The sequence below is a fragment of the Eubalaena glacialis genome, chromosome 6 (assembly GCF_028564815.1).
Source record: "Eubalaena glacialis isolate mEubGla1 chromosome 6, mEubGla1.1.hap2.+ XY, whole genome shotgun sequence".
Classification (NCBI taxonomy): domain Eukaryota; kingdom Metazoa; phylum Chordata; class Mammalia; order Artiodactyla; family Balaenidae; genus Eubalaena; species Eubalaena glacialis.
This window is the reverse complement of record NC_083721.1, coordinates 1,274,066-1,291,176: the sequence shown is the minus strand read 5'-3', so window position 1 is coordinate 1,291,176 and position 17,111 is coordinate 1,274,066.

Genomic DNA, 17,111 nt, shown 5'->3' with positions numbered 1-17,111 from the left:
CATTTCACAAGGTATTAACTTCTCTGGAATTTATTTTTTTTGAATAATTTTGTTGCTTTCCAGGCTATAGAATCCCTGCTTTCCTTGTAATTTCACGTGGCCGAGCCTCCCAGTCTCCTGGGGTAGGCGGGTCCCAGAATGGAATTGGTGGGTGCTGGGAGGGGGGAGCACTCCCTGCCCCTTTTCTCCAGAAACAGACAAAAAAGACAGATGCGTTTTTTCCATTTCCAAAATATTTTACACCAAAATGTAAGGTCTGCCCCAACCAGAAATTTGATCCAGCACGAGAAGTAAAATCAGCTGGCATTCCCATCTCTAAATTCTGTGAAATTAGTGAATCTCTCAGAAGGTTTTCTTTTTATCAAAACTGTACGAATGGAAAGAGCGGAGTGTTTGTGATCGTGTGAGTCCGGCTTTGCGTGTCCTCCTCCCCGGCGTGTCCTGCGACCGTCTCTCCCTGGCCAGAGGCCGGCCCGGGGCACTTGGGTTCTGTGTCCACATGGCTGGGAGGGAGCGGCTCTGACTTGATCTGACTCTGAGCTCCTGTTTCTGGCAGCGCGTCTGCGCTTCCTCATTCAGGGTTTGGAGGTACACGCCCCCAGCCCCGAGAACCCTCATTTTGGCCACGGCTTGGGCTGGCGTTGCATCACGGACCCAGTCGTGAACAGTTAAAGGCGGTCTGTGGAATGTTCGTGGAATGAGCCCCAAAAGCTGTTTGCTTCTCCAACTTCGGGTTATATGCTTTAATTTTATCCTAGAATTCGGACACTTCATATGAATGTAATTCAGCCGAGAATGCTGTCACTAAGGCACACTCCTCGGTGTCCCCTGTGTGTCCAGTGATGTACAGGCCACACGTGACCCCCTGCATGAGCTTCCTCCTGCACCAAGACCAGCCAGAACCGAGCATGAGACCCTGTCACTCAGACAGAGGACTTGAGATGTTCTCAATAAAACCATGTTTCACTACCGCAGCCTCGCTGAGATTCTCTCTCCTCCCTGGTTATTTCCCTCCTTGGTCCGGAGCAGGGTTTGGGAAGGTGTGGATGGGCACCAGCCGAGGGCACTGGGCCGACACTCCACTCTTGTCATCTGTGCGTGGCTCTGAGCACCTCCCCTGGGGCTTGGGCCCTCTGATTCCCACCCCCCCACACGTGGGTTCCTGGCACACGCCGGCCACTCCCACATGTTAGGCGGAGGAGTGGAACTTGCACAGCTGGCCCTGCTCCTGCCCGGCTATAGAGAGGGAGGATGACGTGAGCCCATGTGGCGTGAGGCGTGTGGAGGGCCGTGGACGGGACAGCAGGGGGGAGCCCACACCAGCTCGTCGCTGGCCAGACTGTCTGGGTGTCGGCCACGGTGAGGCAGCTACCTGGTGACAGGGTAGAGCGGCAGTGTTCAGGGCTGGCGTTCTGGAGGGCCGTTCACAGTAAAGTGGAAACCTGGCTGCAAAGCCGTATTGAAGTTCGCGGTTGTAGAGAAATTCGGATGCTTTATGTAAGAAGGGTACAAGCACACATGGAACAATCTGGAAGAGGCCGAGTCTGGTCACCGTGTGTGAATGATGGGATTGGGAGTCATTTTAATTTTATTTTCCTTTTTAAAAAATTTATCTCTTTGTCCAACATTTCTATATCAACATGAAAAACAAACAGGAAAACCTTTTGAAAAGTCAAAAGTCCCATACAAATAAAAAGCAGCACTGTTATAGACAAGTAATTTACTGTCTTTTGCATCCATTTTGATTCCGTTTTCATTTCTTTCCCCACAATAAAAGCAACATTCAAATGAAAATATGTGTCATCAAAAAGGGCAGATTAAGCTTCAGAGAAAAGGTTGGGAGCAGCCTCTTCTTTACAAGTTCAGTCTGTAGAAGGGCTTTTCCTCGTGGGGTCTTCCTGTGGCTCCATCGAGGGGGCGGGCAAGACCCCATGTTCTGTGACGGGGCTGACGTGACACGGAGCTCTTGTTCTCCTGCAGGAAAGACTACAGATCCATTCCTGGGATGGGACGGGGGTCGGGGTGGGTGTCGTGGTGGAGAGAGGAGGAGGGGAGAGGGCAGGCGGGCTGCAGCCTGGGGACGGGGGGGGGGGGAAGCAGCTACTTCATAAATTGCAGTCATTTAATTGTTAATATTAATTAACATTTAGTTAGTCATGTTATTAATAATTTCTTTAGTAAAGGTAGGGGGACCAGCCGAGTGAACCTGACGAGTTGGGGCGCTGGCCCAGCAGCGAAGGTGCAGGAATTTGGGGCGAGGTTGAACCCAGCCGTTACTTAAGATCACACCGTATGAGCTCACAGTCATCGAGATCAAGGTGCTGGATCCCCGGAGCCCCTCGCTCGCCGTGTCGCATTGTTGTGCTGGGCCCTGGCGTCGGCCTGGGGGGAAGCTGTGCACGCTGGATGCCCCCGCTCGGGCCCCCTCCGCTGCCCTGCTGTCCCCGGGCCCGAGAAAGGGGCGCAGACCGTGCAGATGGCACCTGAAACGCGCCTGCCAGGTTGTGAGGGTGCCAGAAGTTGAGAACGTGGTGGTGCAGCCTCTGAGAACTGTCACGCCCGTGACGAGAGGCGTCGCCATTGCTTCCCGCGCCAGACACATGGGTGACAGCGACCCCGCTCTGGGCTGGCCCTGGGTGCCAGGGCGCAGCGAGAACCCACCGGGCGTCCGCGGGGGCAGCGGGCCCTGGGACTTGCCAGAGTATCGTGTGTTTTATTATTATCTATTATATGCAGCACGGGCTGCAGCCCTCACAGCCATAAAGTTGACCATCAGCTTATGGACACACGTGCACACAGGACAGGGAGGGGGTGCATGGCTAAGCATCGACCGGCACCGCTGGCCTGGGTCTGTAGGGCAGCTCCGGGCGGCGCAAAGGCCCTGTTCTCGGAGCGTCTGCCCACAGCCCAGAGCGGCAGGGCTGCAGGGACCGGGGCTCCCCACCTCTCCCCGCCCCTCAGCTCCCTGGGGCCGAGGCCTCTGAGCCCAGCTGGCCAAGTAGCCAACACCCCGCCGAAAATGACCTCCTGAGGAGAAAGAAGACATCTGAAGAGTACAACTATTTGACAATTAGAATATTGAATTAGAGATTCCGTCAGAATATGTGCTAATATTTTAGAACAGAGAGCCCAAGAATTTAAAATTAGCTTAATGAACATTCTAAAAGAGATAAAAAAGAAACCAAGAGAGCCAAGCAGAATTTGAAATAGTGAACACAATAGACAAGCTAAATAATAGAATGAATTTACAATCAGAAAACCAGATGGAAAGAGGAAGGGACAAAAAGAAAAACTAAAATATCTGGACGCTAGCAGTAAAGTGTCACATCTGGCAAATGGGGCGTCCGTGCCATTTGTTACCCTCACAAGGGCGCCGTTAGGATGCACAGTGAAGCCCTTGCAGATGAAATGGTAAGTCGGGGGCTTCCTTAAAAGAAAAAACGAAAACAAAAAAAAAGGACTGTAAATGGAGAAAAGGTCTAGTTGAAACAATATTGGCCGAGTGTAGGAAATTGTTGGAGCCAGCACATAGGAATGCAGTATACTCTTCTCTCTACTTTTATGTCTTTAAAATTTTTCATAAGGAATTTTAAAATTTCAAACATAGACTTTTAAAACTACCATTTTATGGTACTCTAAGTGCTCTGGGAGTTTTTACACAAAAGCAGGTAATGCACACACAAAAAATTTTACCACTGTAAAATGTGAATTTTCCAAGTTTTAAAAATGGGGGCGGGGCATAAAACGGTTTTTAAATTGCAATCATTTACTTCCTTGGAGAGCCGTTTTAAGGGTATCTTCATGGAAATAAGGACTTTATGCATCCGCTGAATCTTCTGTCACCGCTCCCCCTGCCTGATTTTTCTTCCTGACACTGCTGTGACATAACTTGGGTTTGTTTATTTGTCCCCAATGAAACATAAACACTGTAGGTCAGAGGCATCAGTTCACAGCTGTTCCCCGTCACTTAGGACAGCCCTGCCATGCTGCAGACAATTAATAAATACCCACTGAATTAACAAAAGGAAATGATTAATTGTTAAAAATGGTGCCTCAGAGCTTTGACACAGAAAAATAGGCATTGAAAGCAGTTTTGATGAAATGCTTAAATGAAGAAACAACATTTAAGAAATCTTGCAAGAGGCCTACAATGTAAAAATTATCAGTACAGTGGTAAGTCTATGGTGGTTGTAAAAGCTAAGCTGAAAGTAAGAGAACGCATACCCCTGAAAACCCGGAGTTTAAGGTCTGGGTTGTGTCAACGTGGCAAAGCCTGGAGTGATGGGAAGGCTAGGGGGTGTGAGAATACATTTAGGTCTTTGTCTTACTGGGGTGGAACGCGAGCATCCATTATCTTTATATGAACACATGTCAAAGCTTTTAGTTAACTCTAGTTAATGACAAGACTAATAAGATGTTATTATGTTACCCGATTCCACTGGGAGTTTGAGTTACGCTGCTAGATAAAATGCGTTCGGCCTTTTATCTGCTTGCCTCGGGCAGGAAACGCTGGGGCCCGAACTGGAAGTCAGCTATGGGTGGGTAATATCTGGCCTCGTGAAGTCGAGTGTCTTGTGAATACCGGTACCTCCCCACGTCCGGCTGACCTGTAAACGGTTTCACGAGTCAAATAGACCACTTGCTTCTCTACTCATTTCTTGTTTCATATGGAGGAATTGAATATTCTTAAATACTGCAAACACACATTGCAAAGTGCCAGCTATGAGAGTGATTTCGTTTTTTGCCTTTTCATTAAGCCTTCATACCTTTCCTACCTTTCTTTTTCATTAAACACAAAGGAGACTTTGATCATGATGCTTACCAGAATTAGTGAGGAAGGGCTTTTTCAAATGATTTTTATACTTAATTCTTATTTAGTCTTTAGCTCCTGGGAATAATGATCATTACATGCATATACACATATTTTTTATCATCATTCTCCTCACTCAGTATATAACCTGAACATTTGCCTACATACTTCATTAAATTGTTACAAATTAAGTTAGAAAAGCAGTGTATAGACTCATTTTCTTTTAAAGGCATATTATAAAGTGGGTCAATTAGTTATATCTATGTTTCAAATCTTGACTTCACTGTCTTCAGCCATTTATCTTATAAAGGTGTGTCCTATAATTTTATGTCTCATGATTTTCTTTCTGAAAATCCATGGAAAATCATGTTAACACTTCTATTTCAATGCAAAGGTGGGTCAGACCTTGTCTGACAGAAAATAAGTCTAATTTGGTTCACTGGTTTGACAAGGAGGGTCAGGCTACATGGAGGACACTGGCCATAAGTGGAATGAACTAAATCTGCAACTCCAAGCTTTGATGAAAATATATTTAAAAAAACAGTATGACAAGAGCATTTTATTGAAAAATATTGAAGGGGCTAAAAAGCAATGAAATGAACATTTCAACGTTCCCAACCCTCTCAGAATGTATCAGGTTAAACAAGGTACCGCCAGGTGACGGAGAAGCGGGGATAAACCATAGTCCCTTGATAAGTCAATGTGAGGCCTCTCCAGTAATGTCCCAACAGGATAACACATCCTCCTCCAAGTACATAGTTTCTAACCCTTTGCTTTCAGAAAAATTTGAAAGTGTAATATTGTTGCCAGTTGATAAAACATTTTAAAATTTTTATAATTTTTATTACAGATCACCTTCTGATTCAAGGGTGTTATGTAGGAGTTCAATAAACAATTAAGGGACATTGCTGTAATATACCTCCTTACCTATGTATTCTGCAAACAATGTGTCCTGGATGTACCTCTATTTTAAAAAGACTAGAAACAGAACTAAGATGAAGCTGGTCTCGTTGCAGCGGACTGTCCCTGACCCTTGCATATGGGAGCTGTCTAGTTGGAAGAACAGGCTTCCTCATCTCATTAGGAGAAGCATTTTCACTAAAATGTTGCTTTTGTGTGTAATAGTTACCTATCAATGTTGTTATATATTTATGTTGTTTGAACAATTGTGAACTGAGAGTATTTGAAAAAACTAACAATCCAGGAGATATTATTAACAAGTAAAGTCTGTTGGTCACAGAGGGAATGAAAAGGAAGGATAAGTGAAGGAGGATAAAAGATGCTGGATGGTGGAAAGTAGAAGGTGACGGGTGGAGGGTGGGTCAAGGAGGATGGAGGAGGGTGGATGGTGGAAGGTGGATGGTGGAAGGTGGAAATGGATAATGGATGGTGATGGTGGCTGGTGAATGGTGGGAAGTAGATGGTGGATGGAATGTAATAGGTACATGGTGGATGGTGGATGGTGTGTGGTAGGAAGTGGATGGTGGACGGTTGGGCTGGATGATGTAAGATAAATGGTGTTTGGTGGAAGGTGGCAGGAGGCAGGTGGATGGTAGAACGTGGCAGGTGGATGGCGGGTGGTGGATAGTCGAGGAGGATGGTGGAAGGTGGATAATGAGGGATCACAGGTGGTTGGTGGAAGGTGGATTCTGATGCTTGAAAGTGGAAGGTGGTGTGTGGATGGTGAATGGTGACTGTTGTGTGATGGGTGGCGAAAGATGGGTTTGGGAAGGTAGAACGTGAGCCATGGAAGGTGAAAGTTGTAGGTGAAAAGTGGAAGGTGGAAGGTGGATGGTACCAGGTGGATAGAAGATGGTGGATGGTGTACACTGAGTGTCGGATGGTAAGTGGGGGATGGTGCACAGTGGGCAGTGAGTGGTAAAATGTGGGTGGTGGGAGATGGAAGGTGGTTGGAGGATGGAGGACAGTGGACGGTGAAAAATGAGTGGTGGAGGGTAGAAGGGAATGGTGGACGGTAGTAATGGAAGGTGGGAGGGGGAAAGTGAAGACTAAGGGTAGAAGGCAGGGGATGGAAAGATTGGAGGAAAACATTGTTATGAGGTCAGCTCTCTTCCAATTTACGTATAGAAGAAATGCAATCCCAATCTAAACCCCCTAACAATCTTATCGAAAAATGTATATGGAAATTTAAAGGAGCCTGGGTCGGAGCCCCCTGCTGGTCTTGGAGAGTCTCCCGGTGAGGCTGGAGCTCACCCGGGGTGGGGTGGGGGGGTGGGGCAGGGGTGGTGGCAGAAGGGCCGTTCCCAAGGCCTCGTCCTCCTGGAGTTGCTGATTCCGGGCCTTTCCCACACACAGCAACTGCGTGTCTCACACTCTGTCTGGAGACTCCATGTCTTCTTCATCACAAATGCCCTTGACCTGAGCGAACAGATGAATCTATTGTCCATAGTTCCCAGGAACGTTGCATCCCAGGAACTTGGCATCAGAGGGACTCTGGTGGAAAGATTTTCAGGTTTAATGTTTTCCAGGTCTGCAGTCACAGGAGGGGGCTTCTCTTTAACCCAAGGACACTGGAGTTATGTTTATCCCATGGATTACTCGGATTTTATGGGATCTTCTCAAGTCTAAGGTGGCTTCTATTTGACCTTCAAGAATGTGGATCATCTCAACCAAAAAAGTACTGTCCTCACGTTGGTTAAATTGGCAAAAGTGAGGTGTGTCTTCCACTGTCTGAGGCTGCACTTACGGTTCAATACCTCGTGTTTTCTTTCTTATTAGGAGAGTATATATATATTTTTTTAATGCTGCATTTTCTCTGGGAATTGTGAACACAGGTGGCCCATTAATTTTGTGACCATATAATATATTGCCCTAACTTGAACAACTTTTTGAGTGAAAAGGGACCATCAGTAACAGGCAGGCTCACACTAGGCACCACCAGAGTGTCCTGGGCCCACAGGGGCGATGCTAACTCTTGCTGTTGCTGACCCAGAGCCAGGACACCATGGCCGAGGGCAGGGGTCAGCTGACCTTCACCCCAAGCGTGCCCAGGCCCAGGTTTCCTTCTTGCCTTGCTCGGGTCATGGGACGCAGTGTCCTCTCGGGCTGCCAGGAGGAGATGGACGGGAGGAAGCCTGGTGAAGTGGGGTCAGTAGGAGGGTCGGTCACCAGAGGGACAGGGACCCAGGGGACAGAGGGGATGGTCTGCCCTGGAGGCTGGTGGCTGAGATGAGAGAGAACGGGGAGTTTGAAGGATAATCTATGCACTGGGTGATGGGTTGGATGGAGGGGGAGGGACCAGGACAGGCCAGGAGGGGTCCTGGGGGGCTGGGCTGAGCGAGCCAGTGGACCTGGTCCGTCTGCTGACCACGGGGATCTGGAGGGAAGTGGGCATCCATGGCCGGCTTCCCCAAGGATGACCAGGGGTCTGAGGTTCACTGAGCTGCTCTGAGACAGGCCGTGTCCTCAGGACCATGTTGGTCCAGGGTAGAGGGGAGCTTCTGGGAGGACCTGACCTGCACATGTTACACACCTGCTCTGCCAGGCTCCCCCTGCCTCGAGTCTGTGCCTGGGCTGCCCTTGGACAGAAATGTCCCAGCCCCTCCACTTCCCCCCTCCTGGCCCATCACCCCCTAAGACCCTTGTCATTCCTGCCTGGTCCCAGCCTGGGCGTCAGCAGGGAGCAGTGCAGGGTCAGACCCAGCCCAGAACCTGTGAATCAGGAGCTGCTTGGTAGCAAGTTCTCCAGGCGATCCCTGTGCCCCTAAGGGGTGAAAAGCCCTGCAGAGAACTCCTGCTTCTCCTTCAGTGCTCAGCTCAGAGCCACCTCCTCCAGGGAGCCCTTCCTGACCTCCTGCTCGGCCCAGCCTGCTGCAGGGACAGGTGGAGAGACGGGTACGCCCAGCAATGAGGGTACAGGCCCCGCTCGTGGGCACCTGTGGTCCCTGAGTCTGTCTCTCCCATGGCTGTGCACGTGCTGGAGGACACCTGGCCCATCTTGTGTCCCGCGAGGAGTGTCACCCGCTACACTCGGGGGGCAAGGGCATCACCGCGGGAGTCCTCACCCTGCACTCCAGCCCCTCCTTCCTGCCCTGGGAGGCCCCTGTGGTGGGAGCTCCTGGGAGGGGAGACCCTGATGCCAGGGATGCAGGGCGGGAGGAACCACGTGGAGTCCAGATGGATGCGTCCTGCTCCACATCTGCCCCAGGGGAGCAGCTCTCGCGGGGTCACGCTCCTGCTCCCTGGGCTTCCCCGGCTCTCCTGCAGAGATGTCACTGCAGGTTACTTAGGGCCCGATGACAACAGGGTCATTGAAAGCTCTGAGTCGTTTCCCCTCTTCTCTGACCCCACAGCCGCCCCACACAGCCCACCCTTCCTCTTCCTCCATCCAGACGACCACCCCAGGGCCGCCCCAGAGCTCCCCGAAGACCCCTGAGCGGCCCCTCCTCCAGTCCTGCCCCTCCCCCCTACATTCCACTCTGCCCACAGCCAGGGGGACCTGCAAAGAACACCCATCACCCCACCTCCCCCCAACCCCCTCCCTCTGGGTCTGCACCCTCCATGGTGTCGGTCACCGCAATAGAGGGACATCTGTGCAGAGGCCCTTCCCCACCCCCTCCCTCCGGGTCATCTTTGCCCCATTTCCCTGCCCCTGACACTGGATCCCAGGAATTCCTACTGCCTGTGCTCTCTTGCCTGGCATACTGTGCCCCGACTTTCCAGGCAAACTCCTCTGACCTCAGACAGCAGCACAAATGTCCCTCCTGGTGTGAGCCTGTCACCCCAGCCGTCACCCTGCTGGAATTGTGTGCAGAGCAGATATGACCGTCTTTACCCCTTGTAAAGGTCCTATTACCTGACCTTGTCCTTCACTGGAGCGTGACCTCTGGGTCCCCAGGACTATTCAGCTTGGGTGATGTTTCCATCTCTGGATCCAAACATCCAGAACAGTGCTGAGGACATCGTAGGAACCCATAGATGTTAACTAAACAAACGGATGGAAACAAAGGCAACAAACCACACAGGCGCGCACACACACACAAACACACTTTGGATCCAAGAGAGTCAAGTGTGCTGGTCGTTCCCCGCATCATGTAGGGGTCCTTTTCGGGCCAGCTCTCTCCCCAAGGCTCCCTCTGCTGGCACTACCCAGGCCTCGGGGGCTGCCCGCTGCTCCTGCGTCAATGCGGGGACAGCACCCAGGGTGGGGGCACTTCCCCTGCTCCTGAGAAGCCCCTCCGTGGCTCAGAGGACACCTCTTCCCCTCCTCCCTCCAGGCCCAGGGAAGGGGACAGCCCCCCTGTTGCTGGCACCTGGGGCCCCGTCCTTGGTCCTTCCCTTCTTCCTGACACTGCTCAGGACAGGGCCTTCAGTTCAATGTCTCCATCTGCACCACGTGGGGGGAAGTGTTTCCATTTGGTATCAGGTCACTGTCACAGGGAACCCTCCCCCTCTACATATCAGAGAGGAGACTTATCTCTATAAAATTACATGCACAAAATTGTTTCTTCCCATACACATATTTATTTTAAAATTTCTTTGAAACTTGCAACTCATATTTTTCATTTTTCAGGTACACGAAACAACTTAAAGGGTCTAATATCTGCCAGGTGGGGTGTATGTGTGTGTGTGTGTGTTTGGCATCAAAAGAAGACTTTAATTTTCACTGCATATCTTCAGAAAAACTAAACAAAAACAGTATCTTAAACAAAACAACAAAGGTTAACAAAAAATTACAAACCATGAAATAGTGGTTGCAAAACCCTAACTTTCTCTAGTCTATAAATCTAGGACTAAACTATGAATTAAGACTACACTAATGCAAATATTAAGTAGTTTGCATGGGGTTTGTTTCCCTTAAGTTTTTTTGTTTTTTGGTTTTTGCTTTGGTTTTAAAACCCACCAAAATTTATTCAGGTCAATTTTAGTACCAGCCATAGTGCACAGAAGAGTTCGCATCGTCTGAAACATCTCTCTCTATTCAGGCCAAACTTAGAGAACTCTTAACTCATAGCGGGCATCTCATTTAAACCAAAAAACAAGACTCTAGAATACATCTCTAAAGGTTTCAGTGGGGAAGTTATGTCATCACGAGAACTCCATGAGCGAATCCATACCTCAATCCCACTACCCTCGAGTTATCACGCTGCACTAGCCAGAGTCACTGTGGCTTCGACTCAGTCCCGGGAGCGCCACAGAGAGAGCGATGCACGCTTCCTTCACAGACCCACACGTGGGTGTTGTGCGTGGTGGGGGAGGTTGGGCCCGGCTGCTGGGAGCAGAGTCACCACTGCAGGTCACCCGGGACCCCTGAGCCTCCTCCTTCCCCGGGGGGCCCGAGGAGCCGGGGGGAGCCGTGGGCGGAGCGGCGGGGGCTCTGGGGCGTGGTGGGGGAGCGCAGGGCCGGGAGGTGGCCGGCCAGCACCTGCCTGCGGCCGGCGTTTTCTCTCCTGAGTTCCTGGAGCTTCCTCTCTGTCAGCACGGCCGCCATCCAGCTCTCCCGGACCCTCGTCTCCTGGAAGAGGGTCTCCTTCCGATGGAAGGAGGCGTTGGCCTCCATCTCCTGGCCCAGGTGCTCGGCCATCTCCCGAGAGAGGCTGCGGGTCTGCTGGGCGGAGGCTGGGTCTCCACGTGCGGCAGGCAGCCTCCTCTCCAGCTCTAAGCAGTGCCTCTCCTCCTGCAGCACATCTGCAGCCACGCCAAGTGATGCTCGTGCAGCCTCGGCAACACCTGCAGCTTCTGCTTCAGCAGCCGAGTCTCCTCCTCCAGCCGGGAGGTCACACCCTGCACAGCTGCCTCTTCCACAGCACAGACTGGCCACACCGGGACTGGGTGCCCGGGCAGGGAGGGTGCTGGACCCAGCGGAACGCCTGAGGCCCCCACCCCAGGTGCCCAGGGCGGAGGGAGCAGCTTGTGTCCTGAGGACTCCTGCCCGAGCGTGTGCGTGTGCGTGCATGTGCATATGTGTGTGTGTGTATGTGTGTATGTGTGGCATTGGGGGGCATGAAAAGGGCTTCCCAGATTATCGCCCGGGACCGTTTGCAGGACTAAGTGCCGAGTCCCGAGGTGCAGAGCCTACCTGCTCAGGTAGAGGGGGCTGGCCTCCCCTCCCCACTCCTAGCTGGCCTGGGAGGGGCTCCACCCACCTGTGGGGGCTGGGCTGACCCACACACACAGGCCATGTTTGGGGTCAGGTGTGACGCATGCTTGTGGGGCATCCAGAAGGTAACACTCTCACCCGCTGGATGTGGAAATGGGACATGAGACATTGTCCATCTTGTCACTGCGATGGGGGCCCTGCGGAGACTGGGTCACCAGTAGACAGCAGAATGGGGAGCAGGAATGGACCAGAGCCCAGCAAGGCTGCTCAGGCCCCTGGATCCAGCTGTGCCTGATGGCAGTCACCCCTGGCCTTTTGAGTGGTGGGACTTGTATGTACTCGAACTGTTTAAGAAGTCTGGCTGGGTTTCTGTTCTCTTGATTGATGCCCGGCCTTGAGAAGAGAATCCCATCTGGAGAGGGCCCAGGCACAGCTGTCTGCTACCCCTCCCCTGGGACGTCGTCAGGGCCAAGAGACACGCTCCTTCAGCAGAGATCTGTTCCCTCCGGGACAAGCTCAGCCCCTGGTTCTTTCTCCCAAATATGTCACCCAGGGTGGGATGCCTGGATGGGAGTTCCCTGTCTCCAGCTCTCGGTCCACACAGAGGGGGTCCTACTCTCCCCAAATCCACACCAAAGCATCATCAGTGTTGACCTCCAGGGCATCCATGGCCAGAAGGAGGTACACGAGCTGAGACAGAAGAATTTCTGGAAGTCAGTCTATATTTTTTTTAATTTATTATTATTATTATTATTATTATTATTTTTATACAGCAGGTTCTCATTATTTATCTATTTTATACAAATTAGTGTATACATGTCAATCCCAATCTCCCAATTCATCACACCACCACCTCCCACCCCCGCCATTTTCCCCCCTTGGTGTCCATAAGTTTGTTCTCTACATCTGTGTCTCAATTTCTGCCCTGCAAACTGGTTCATCTGTACCGTTTTTCTAGGTTCCTCATATATGCGTTAATATACGATATTTGTTTTTCTCTTTCTGACTTACTACACTCTGTATGACAGTCTCTAGATCCATCCACGTCTCTACAAATGACCCAATTTCGTTCCTTTTTATGGCCGAGCAATATTCCATTGTATATATGTACCACATCTTCTTTATCCATTCATCTGTCGATGGGCATTTAGGTTGCTTCCATGGCCTGGCTATTGTAAATAGAGCTGCAATGAACATTGTGGTACATGACTCTTTTTGAATTATGGTTTTCTCAGGGTATATGCCCAATATATACCCTGGGATTGCTGGGTTGTACGGTAGTTCTATTTTTAGTTTTTTAAGGAACCTCCATACTGTTCTCCATAGTGGCTGTATCAATTTACATTCCCACCAACAGTGCAAGAGGGTTCCCTTTTCTCCACACCCTCTCCAGCATTTGTTGTTTGTAGATTTTCTGATGATGCCCATTCTAACTGGTGTGAGCTGATACCTCATTGTAGTTTTTGTTTGCATTTCTCTAATAATTAGTGATGTTGAGCATCTTTTCATGTGCTTCATGGCCATCTGTATGTCTTCTTTGGAGAAATGTCTATTTAGGTCTTCTGCCCATTTTTGGATTGGGTTGTTTCTTTAATATTGAGCTGCATGAGCTGTTTATATATTTTGGAGATTAATCCTTTGCCTGTTGATTTGTTTGCAAATATTTTCTCCCAATCTGAGGGTTGTCTTTTTGTCTTGTTTGTAGTTTCCTTTGCTGTGCAAAAGCTTTTAAGTTTCATTAGGTCCCATTTGTTTATTTTTGTTTTTATTTCCATTACTCTAGGAGGTGGATCAAAAAAGATCTTGCTGTGATTTATGTCAAAGAGTGCTCTTCCTATGTTTTCCTCTAAGAGTTTTATAGTGTCCGGTCTTACATTTAGGTCTCGAATCCATTTTGAGTTTATTTTTGTGTATGGTGTTAGGGAGTGTTCTAATTTCATTCTTTTACATGTAGCTGTCCAGTTTTCCCAGCACCACTTATTGAAGAGGCTGTCTTTTCTCCATTGTATATCCTTGCCTCCTGTGTCATAGATTAGTTGACCATAGGTGCGTGGGTTTATTTCTGGGCTTTCTATCCTGTTCCATTGATCTATATTTCTGTTTTTGTGCCAGTACCATATTGTCTTGATTACTGTAGCTTTGTAGTATAGTCTGAAGTCAGGACGTCTGATTCCTCCAGCTCTGTTTTTTTCCCTCAAGACCGCTTTGGCTATTTGGGGTCTTTTGTGTCTCCATACACATTTTAAGATTTTTTGTTCTAGTTCTGTAAAAAATGCCATTGTTAATTTGATAGGGATTGCATTGAATCTGTAGATTGCTTTGGGTAGTATAGTCATTTTCACAATATTGATTTTTCCAATCCAAGAACATGGTATATCTCCCCATCTGTTTGTATCATCTTTAATTTCTTTCATCAGTGTCTTATAGTTTTCTGCATACAGAAAACTTTTGTCTCCCTAGGTAGGTTTATTCCTAGGTATTTTATTCTTTTTGTTGCAGTGGTGAATGGGAGTGTTTCCTTAATTTCTCTTTCAGATTTTTCATCATTAGTGTATAGGAATGCAAGAGATTTCTGTGCATTAATTTTGTATCCTGCAACTTTACCAAATTCATTGATTAGCTCTAGTAGTTTTCTGGTGGCATCTTTAGGATTTTCTATGTATAGTATCATGTCATCTGCAAACAGTGATAGTTTTACTTCTTCTTTTCCAATTTGTATTCCTTTGATTTCTTTTTCTTCTCTCATTGCTGTGGCTAGGATTTCCAAAACTATGTTGAATAATAGTGGCAAGGGTGGACATCCTTGTCTTTTTCCTGATCTTAGAGGAAATGCATTCAGTTTTTCACCATTGAGAATGATGTTTGCTGTGGGTTTGTCGTATACGGCCTTTATTATGTTGAGGTAGTTTCCCTCTATGCCCACTTTCTGGAGAGTTTTTATCATAAATGGGTGTTGAATTTTGTCAAAAGCTTTTTCTGCATCTATTGAGATGATCATATGGTTTTTCTGTTTCAATTTGTTAATATGGTGTATCACATTGATTGATTTGCATATATTGAAGAATCCTTGCATCCCTGGGATAAATCCCACTTGACCATGGTGTATGATCCTTTTAATGTGTTGTTGGATTCTGTTTGCTAGTATTTTGTTGAGGATTTTTGTATCTATATTCATGAGTGATATTGGTCTGTAATTTTCTTTTATTGTAGTATCTTTGTCTGGTTTTGGTATCAGGGTGATGGTGGCCTCATAGAATGAGTTTGGGAGTGTTCCTTCTTCTGCAATTTTTTGGAAGAGTTTGAGAAGGATGGGTGTTAGCTCTTCTCTAAATGTCTGATAGAATTCACCTGTGAAGCCATCTGGTACCAGACTTTTGTTTGTTGGAAGATTTTTAATCACAGTTTCAATTTCATTCTTGTGATTGGTCTGTTCATATTTTCTATTTCATCCTGGTTCAGTCTTGGGAGGTTATTATACCTTTCTAAGAATTTGCCCATTTCTTCCAGGTTGTCCATTTTATTGGCATAGAGTTGCTTGTAGTAGTATCTTAGGATGCTTTGTATTTCTGCGGTGTCTGTTGTAACTTCTCCTTTTTCATTTCTAATTGTATTGATTTGAGTCCTCTCTTTCTTTTTCTTGATGAGTCTGGCTAACGGTTTATCAATTTTGTTTATCTTCTCAAAGAACAAGCTTTTAGTTTTATTGATCTTTGCTATTGTTTTCTTTGTTTCTATTTCATTTATTTCTGCTATGATCTTTATGATTTCTTTCCTTCTACTAACTTCAGGTTTTGTTTTTCTTTCTCTACTTCCTTTAGGTGTAAGGTTAGATTGTTTGAGATATTTGTTGTTTCTTGAGGTAGGATTGTATTGCTATAAACTCCCCTCTTAGAACTGCTTTTGTTGCATTCCATAGGTTTTGGATAGTCGTGTTTTCATTGTCATTTGTGTCTAGGTATTTTTTGATTTCCTCTTTGATTTCTTCAGTGATCGCTTGGTTATTTAGTAGCATATTGTTTAGCCTCCATGTGTTTGTGTTTTTTATGTTTTTTTCCCTGTAATTGATTTCTAATCTCATAGCGTTGTGGTCAGAAAAGATACTTGATATGATTTCAATTTTCTTAAATTTACTGAGGCTTGATTTGTGACCCAAGATGTGATCTATCCTGGAGAATGTTCCGTGTGCACTTGAGAAGAAAGTGTAATCTGCTGTTTTTGGATGGACTGTCCTATAAATATCAATTAAATCTATCTGGTCTATTGTGTCATTTAATGCTTGTGTTTCCTTATTAATTTTCTGTTTGGATGATCTGTCCATTGGTGTTAGTGGGGTGTTAAAGTCCCCCATTATTATTGTGTTACTGTCGATTTCCTCTTTTAGAGCTGTTAGCAGTTGCCTTATGTATTGAGGTGCTCCTATGTTGGGTGCATATATGTTTATAATTGTTATATCTTCTTCTTGGATTGATCCATTGATCATTATGTAGTATCCTTCCTTGTCTCGTAACATTCTTTATTTTAAAGTCTATTTTATCTGATATGAGAATTGCTACTCCAGCTTTCTTTTGATTTCCATTTGCATGGTATATCTTATTCCATCCCCTCACTTTCAGTCTGTATGTGTCCCTAGGTCTGAAGTGGGTCTCCTGTAGACAGCATATATATGGGTCTTGTTTTTGTATCCATTCAGTGAGCCTGTGTCTTTTGGTTGGAACATTTAATCCATTCACGTTTAAGGTAATTATCGATATGTATGTTCCTATTACCATTTCCTTAATTGTTTGGGGTTTGTTTTTGTAGGTCCTTTTCTTCTCTTGTGTTTCCCACTTAGAGAAGTTCCTTTAGCATTTGTTGTAGAGCTGGTTTGGTGGTGCTGAATTCTCTTAGCTTTTGCTTGTCTGTAAAGCTTTTGATTTCTCCATCGAATCTGAATGACATCCTTGCCGGGTAGAGTAATCTTGGTTGTAGGTTCTTCCCTTTCATCACTTAAAATATGTCATGCCACTCCGTTCTGGCTTGTAGAGTTTCTGCCAAGAAATCAGCTGTTAACCTTATGGGAGTTCCCATGTATGTTATTTGTCATTTTTCCCTTGCTGCTTTCAATAATTTTTCTTTGTCTTTAATTTTGGCCAATTTGATTACTATGTGTCTCGGCGTGTTTCTCCTTGGGTTTATCCTGTATGGGACTCTCTGTGCTTCCTGAACTTGGGTGGCTGTTTCCTTTCCCAGGTTAGGGAAGTT